Source organism: Rhinoderma darwinii, chromosome 4, assembly GCF_050947455.1.
Source record: "Rhinoderma darwinii isolate aRhiDar2 chromosome 4, aRhiDar2.hap1, whole genome shotgun sequence".
In the NCBI taxonomy this organism is placed as follows: Eukaryota; Metazoa; Chordata; class Amphibia; order Anura; family Rhinodermatidae; genus Rhinoderma; species Rhinoderma darwinii.
This window is the reverse complement of record NC_134690.1, coordinates 270,619,138-270,625,916: the sequence shown is the minus strand read 5'-3', so window position 1 is coordinate 270,625,916 and position 6,779 is coordinate 270,619,138.

The window sequence follows — 6,779 nt, the reverse complement described above, 5'->3', positions numbered from 1 at the left end:
AACGCTAAATATTTTCATCAAATCTGACGGAATTTGCAATAAAGGCTCCGTGTCTCCAATGCAAATGTAATCAGAGCCTTAGAAATACATTTCTGGCACATTGCATTAATGGTTACTTTAATAATAGCAAATTGTTAATGTCCTGGCGAAAGAGTGCACCTCTGCCGCCACCACCATGTTTGAGTGTGTTCTCTTTTGTGGCATGATGTATTTGCTTTTATCTCACATGACATATTGCTACTTCACATGAATCCCATTTTTGTCAAGTCTCTTTCTTATTTTTGTAGTCATGAGTACAGAGACGCCTTCAGCTGTTTGAATGTTCTGGGATGTTTTGTGACTTCCGGGATGAGTCACAGGGTCTACGGAGTAATTTTGGCTGGCTGCCACCCTGGGTATGTTCACCATTGTTCAAGACTTTACTTTTTGGAAATGATGAGGGGGATTTACTAAACAAATTGCCCCAAGAATTCTGTCAAAAATATTTAAAAAAAGGTGCACATGGCATGTGCAAAATGTTTTGAGAAGAGGAGTTGTTAAAGCAGTAAATTTACTAAAGACATGCGTCATTTTCATAAATTGGGAGCAATTTGGTCCATATTTATTGACTTGTAAGTTTATGCATCCTATAAGGGCTTGTCCACATGTAACGGAATTGCTGCGTATTTTCCGTCTGGAATTGCGGACGTAAAATCTGCAGCGAAATACAGTAGCAGCAAAGTGGGTGAGTTTTAACAAATCTCATCCATACGCTGCGTAAAATTTCCAAGTAAAAAGTCGCCTGCGGTGCGTATTTTTCGCACCGCAGCAAGTCAATACCTGCTGCAGAAAGTGGAGAGAATTGCTGCATTTTTCATAGGAGATATCACCATCTCCCAACATTGGGAAAAAACGCAGTAAAATCCACACCATTGTTTGCAGTAAAAAAAAACACAGGAAATGGTGCGCTTTTTCCGCAGCTGAATTTTTGCTAGTTTCTGCGAATTACTGCAGAAATTTTCTGCAGCAATTCCGTTACCTGTGGACAAGCCCTTTCACTATTGATAATCAAGACATTGTTTAATATTATGAGAAAAAAGTGTTGTGACTCATAAAATGCACTAAAATGTTTAAAAAACTATTGTGTGTAGGCAGTTCCTTTTGTCTACTCTTCTGTTTTAAAAGAATAAAATCCATTAATTGGTATTAATACACAAAACTAGAGGACATCCAGAAGGGAGAAAAATAATTTCCATGCCTCCTGCTAAGCTGCATAAAACGGCAAAAAGTCCAAAATGATTGCGCAAATATGGCGTGCCATAACTTGTGACATTTTAACGCGAGAAAACTAGCGTAAAGTTGTTCCTAAATTACAACAATGGTGCCTCATTTGACACAGCTTAAATAGAAGGCGAAAACAGCTCCTGAATTTCAGACGTAATTGCATGTACTCGCGTTTTTCACGGCGTCTTTTACGGACGTAATTTAGAGCTGTTCTTCATTGGAGTCAATGAAAAACGGCTCCAATTACGTCCCAAGAAGTGACATGCACTTCTTTGAGGCGGGCGTCTTTTTAGGCGCCGTCTTTTGACAGCAGCGCGTAAAAAAAAAGCCTGTCTGCACAGAACACCGTAAGACCCATTGAATTCAATGGGCAGATGTTTGTAGACGTTTAGAGCCGTTTTTTCGGGCGTAATTCGAGGCGTAAAACGCCTGAATTACGTCCGTAAATAGGGCGTGTGAACATACCCTAATAGAAGTCTATATGGTAATATTCCAAATGTTGAGCCGCACCTCTTTCTTTTTAAAACAGAAAATCATTGAGGCTCATCGTTGCCCTGTTTACACTGGGCAATTATCTGGAACGAGCTGCTCGATAATTGGCCAGTGTAAAAGGGCCTTAAATTGCAAAAGTATTCACTACCCCCTTGGTGTTTTTCCATTTTTGTTGCATTACAACCTTGAAATAAAATAGATTTACATTTGATTTTATCTACTGGGTCTGATACAATAGTCCAAATTGTTACAGTGGAATTTAAAAAAAATACCTTGTTTAAAAAAGATAACAAACACGAAAAGTTGTGAATTCATCCTCTTTTCTATGAAACCTCTACATAAGTTTGGTCCAACCAATTAACTGAGGAAATTACGTAATTAGTTGTATAAGGTCTCGCTGTGTATAATCAAAGTGTCACATGATCTGTCACATGATGTCAGTACAAATAGACCTATTCTGAAAGACACCCGAATCTGCAACATCACTAAGCAAGCAACATGAAGACCAAGGAGCTCTCCAAACAGGTCAGAGATGAGGTTGTGGAGAACTATAGATCACGGTTGGGCTATAAAAAATATCTAACATTTTGAACATCCCACGGAGCACCATTAAATCCATTATAGCACAATTGAAAAAATATGGCACAACTAGAAACCTGACAAGAGAAGGTCGCCCACACAAAACTTACAAAACCGGTCAAGGAGGGAATTATTCTGAGGATTACAAAAAGACACAAACTATAACACTGAAGGAGCTCCAGAGATCCACAGCGGAGATAGAACTATCGGTCAATAGGACCACTATAAGATGTTCACACCAGAGTGGGGCTTTATGGAAGAGTGGCCAGAAACAAAAATTGCTAAAAGAGTGTTTTTGGGCTTTCCCCGCCTAATAATACAGATGACATCCGGCTCTTCCCGTTACTCCTGCTCACGGTGGGTACCGGGGTAAAAATGGGGGTTAGTTTTAGCCTCTGCATCGGCTAACACTAAGCCCCGCCTTAGTAATGGACGCTGTCAATCAGCCAGTAGCCATTATTAAGGCGGTAGTAATAAAGTTTAAAAAAAATACAGACATAGAAAAAATATTTTATTGAAATAAAAAAAACACCACCCTCGTTAACCATTTTATTGAAAATAAAAAAAGCTGTCATCGAAGTAGTCCTCGAATCCGATGTAGTCTGACATCCGAACCTGCAAAAAAAGCCCATTAGTGACATATGTAGTAGGCTTATACACAGGGCCCATCAGACAGGATCACACATGGGCCCTGTATCTAAGCCTACCATGCGGTAGGCTTAGATACAGGGTCCGGCAGACAGGATCACACATGTGAATTGCTGTCTAATTGGCCTGTACCTAAGCCTACCATATGGTAGGCTTAGATACAGGGCCCCAGCAGACAGTATTGTTATACTTACCCTCCTCTTCAGCTCCGGACGCAGCAAAGGTCCTGATGCCATCCAGCTTTGCGACGTTGTGCGCGGCGCACAGCGTCGTGATGTCAAAGTCGTCAGGACCACCGCAGCGCTCGGGAATGAGGAGGGTAAGTATACTGTTACTATAGTAGTAGTTTATTACATAGGCACCAGTTACTATAGTACCTTTTAACAGACGTAGCTTCGGGGCCTGGTCAAAACTGCGACAACTATAGCTACGCCACTCCTGGAGTGGTCTAAGGAGAAACATGTAAATGTCTTGGAATGGCCTTGTTAAAGCCCAGACCTCAATCTAATTGAGAATCTGTAGTATTACTTGAAGACTGATGCACACCAACACAACCCATCTAACTGGAAGGAGTTGGAGCAGTTTTTCCTGGAAGAATGGATGAAAATCCCATTGTCTGTATGTGCTAAGCTAATATAGCATAGTTGCCAACACTCCTGAATTTGCCGGGACTATCCCGAATTTACAGAGACAGTTCCGTCAAATTACTGTCCGGACCGTGTCCCGGCAACTGCCATATTCAATTGTATCTGCGTCCTCAGAACGCAGATACAATTTAATACTAAGACAGAGCAGGAAACTATCAGCTTTCTGCTCTGCCATTCACTCCTACTGGAGCAGAATCCCCAGCTAGAGCGTTGCCGACACACTGGTCGGGGAATCCGCTCATAGAGGAAGCCCCTGACCATATATGGACAGTGACATCAAGGGCTCCTTCTGGAGCGGAATCCTTGGTCAGAACTCTGCCGACGCTATATATGGACAGTGACGTCTGGGGCTCCTCCAGGAGAGAAATCCCCGGCCAGAGTGTCGGCAACGATCTGGCTGGGGATTCCACTCCGAGGGAGCCCTAATTGCGCTATCTCCAGGGATGTGGGGTGTGGCCCTATCTACAAGGGGGCGTGTGTGGCATGATCTACTAGGGGGAGTGTGTGGTACTATCTACAAGAGGACATGTGTGGCACTATCTACAGGGGGCATGTGTGGCACTATCTCCAAGGGTGCATGTGTCGCACTATCTACAGGGGGCATGTGTGGCACTATCTCCAAGGGTGCATGTGTCGCACAATCTACAAGAGGGCGTGTGTGGCACAATCTACAGGGGACTGTGTGGCATTATCTAGAGGGCACTGTGGCATTATGTACAGTGGGGTGTGTGGCAACATCTACAGAGGGCACTGTGGCACTATCTGCAGGGGGTGTGTGGCACTATCAGCGGGGGGTGTGGCACTATCTACAGAGGGCACTGTGGCACTATCTACAGAGGGCACTGTGGCATTATCTACATAGGGCACCGTGGCATTATCTACAGAGGGTACCGTGGCATTATCTACAGAGGGCACCGTGGCATTATCTACAGAGGCCACTGTGGCATTATCTACAGAAGGCATTGTGGCATTATCTACAGAGGGCACGGTGGCATCTACAGAGGGCCCTGTGGCCCCATCTACAGGGGGGCTCTGTGGCTCTATATACAGGGGGATGTGGCATTATCTACAGGGGGTCCGTGTGGCCCTATCTACAGGGAGCAGTGTGGAGCACCAACTACAAGGGGCACTGAGTGTGGCACTATAACGACCATGGTCGCTGACCACAAACTCCTTCCATCCAGTCGACGCCCTTCTCTCCAGAGATGTCTGCACATACGGCCCTCCTGTTCCACAGTGACCACCAGGGTGCGCTTGCGAGCTCAGTCCAGACTTAAGAAGTCAAAGCGCATGCAGGTGAGAGATTGAGCTGATTGTTCCCAGAGCACCCTGGGCTATAAGAAGGGCTGTGCCCCTTCCTCCCATGCCTGAGTGTTGTTGTTGTTGTACCCAAAGTTTGTCTATGCAAATGGTCTCCTAGTGGTTTCCAGTTCCCAGTGTTCCCCGTACCTGTATCCTGGGCAAGTGCTGTGCTGAGCTGTAGTCGTGCTGTATACCACGCCTGTCCTGCTACTCCACGCCTGACGTCTACCTGCTGCCTAGTCCCAGCCGAGCCTGCCTTGCTACTGTCCAAGTTCCCACAGGTACACTATACGAACTATAGACTGTGACTGCGCCCTGTTGGCCAGCTGCCATACCGTCAAGGCGGTACGGCCCCGTGGGTCCACGAACCGAACGTGCCAGTCACTATCTACGCTGGTTTTTACGCTACCAGTAGTGGTCAGCACAGATTACCTATCCCTAGTGATAAAGTGAGACATTACCTGCCAGTATACAACCAGATCACCAGAGAGAGATTCTGGCCACCATAGTAGTTGTCATCCAAACCAGTGCAGAAATTTTTGTTTGTTTATTTGCAGAAATTCTGGGAAGAAAGCCACGCTCGTTAGCCACACCCACACTATAAGCCATGCCCCCATATGCCACACCCACCAAAGAAGCCACACCTTAAGTGTACCTGGGAAAAAAATTAAATGTTGGCAACTATGATAGAGACGTACCCCAAGAGACTTGTATCTGTAATTACAGCAAAAGATGGCTGCACACAGTATTGAATTTCAGGGGGTGAATACTTACGCTCATTAAAGCTTTGCCCTCCGTGTGCCAGGAAGTCAAGTCTACTCCAGCTATAAGCTGGAGTCAATGTACGTTATATAATTTACACCAATTTCTGGTGTAAATTGTAGCAAATGTGTAAGGCCATGTCCCTTCTGCTAAGTCCTATCCGCGTTTAGTAAAGTGCCGTGAGCGGCCGAAATGCCTCAGAAATCTAAAATAAAATTGTGCAAATTGTGACTTTTAAGGTATTTGCGACTGTTCTACGCCAAACTATTCTGGTCGTAGACAAATAATAGATTCCTCCCAAAGTGTTTTAGAAATGTGAAAAACGTTTTACTAGAATTTTCCCTATTCATCAGGGATTCCTGCATTTTTGGGGACAGGAATAAGGCTTTGTTCACATTGGCGTCGGAGGCTCTGGTCGGAAGCTCAATTGCAGATTCTGACATATTTGACTAAAAAAATAGTGCCGCATGCGATGCTATTTTTACCGTCAAAGGTCGGACGGACACCACGACGTTGGGCGCCTGTGGTCTATATCATCACTCTCCAGGTATATACTTGCTGTCCAGAATACCATCATTTCCATGGAGACTTGAGTGATACCGTTATGAGCCATTGGGATTCTGTCAGGATGTATTGGGGGACCTTTGAAATTGGATTTATCATAGTCGTCATGGCTCCGTTATGAATGGAAGTGTAAATGCATCCTAAAAATAATCATCTTTATTTAAAAAAAAGCTCATTACCGTTTCCTAATTCACGGATATGAGTGGTTTTCAGCCAATCATTTTGGCAGGACAGTCACTTTTGTCACTAGGAGAGCTCTTTATTGGTGTGGTGTCTGTGACCAACTTTAGATACTAAAATGAATATATATGCGACATTGCCTGAAAGGCTGGTATGATCCGGACTGCAGGATGTGTGTGGTGTCACCTGCTGTCGTACATTGGCACTGAACACCGAAGGAGGCTTCGTGCAGACATCTCCTGAGGTAAAGTTGTCTTTCAGAGGACTACGAGTATGCGGCGCTCTTCTGTACTTATATTCGGAAATGTTTTACACGAGTCTCCACATTAATGAATAGGGACC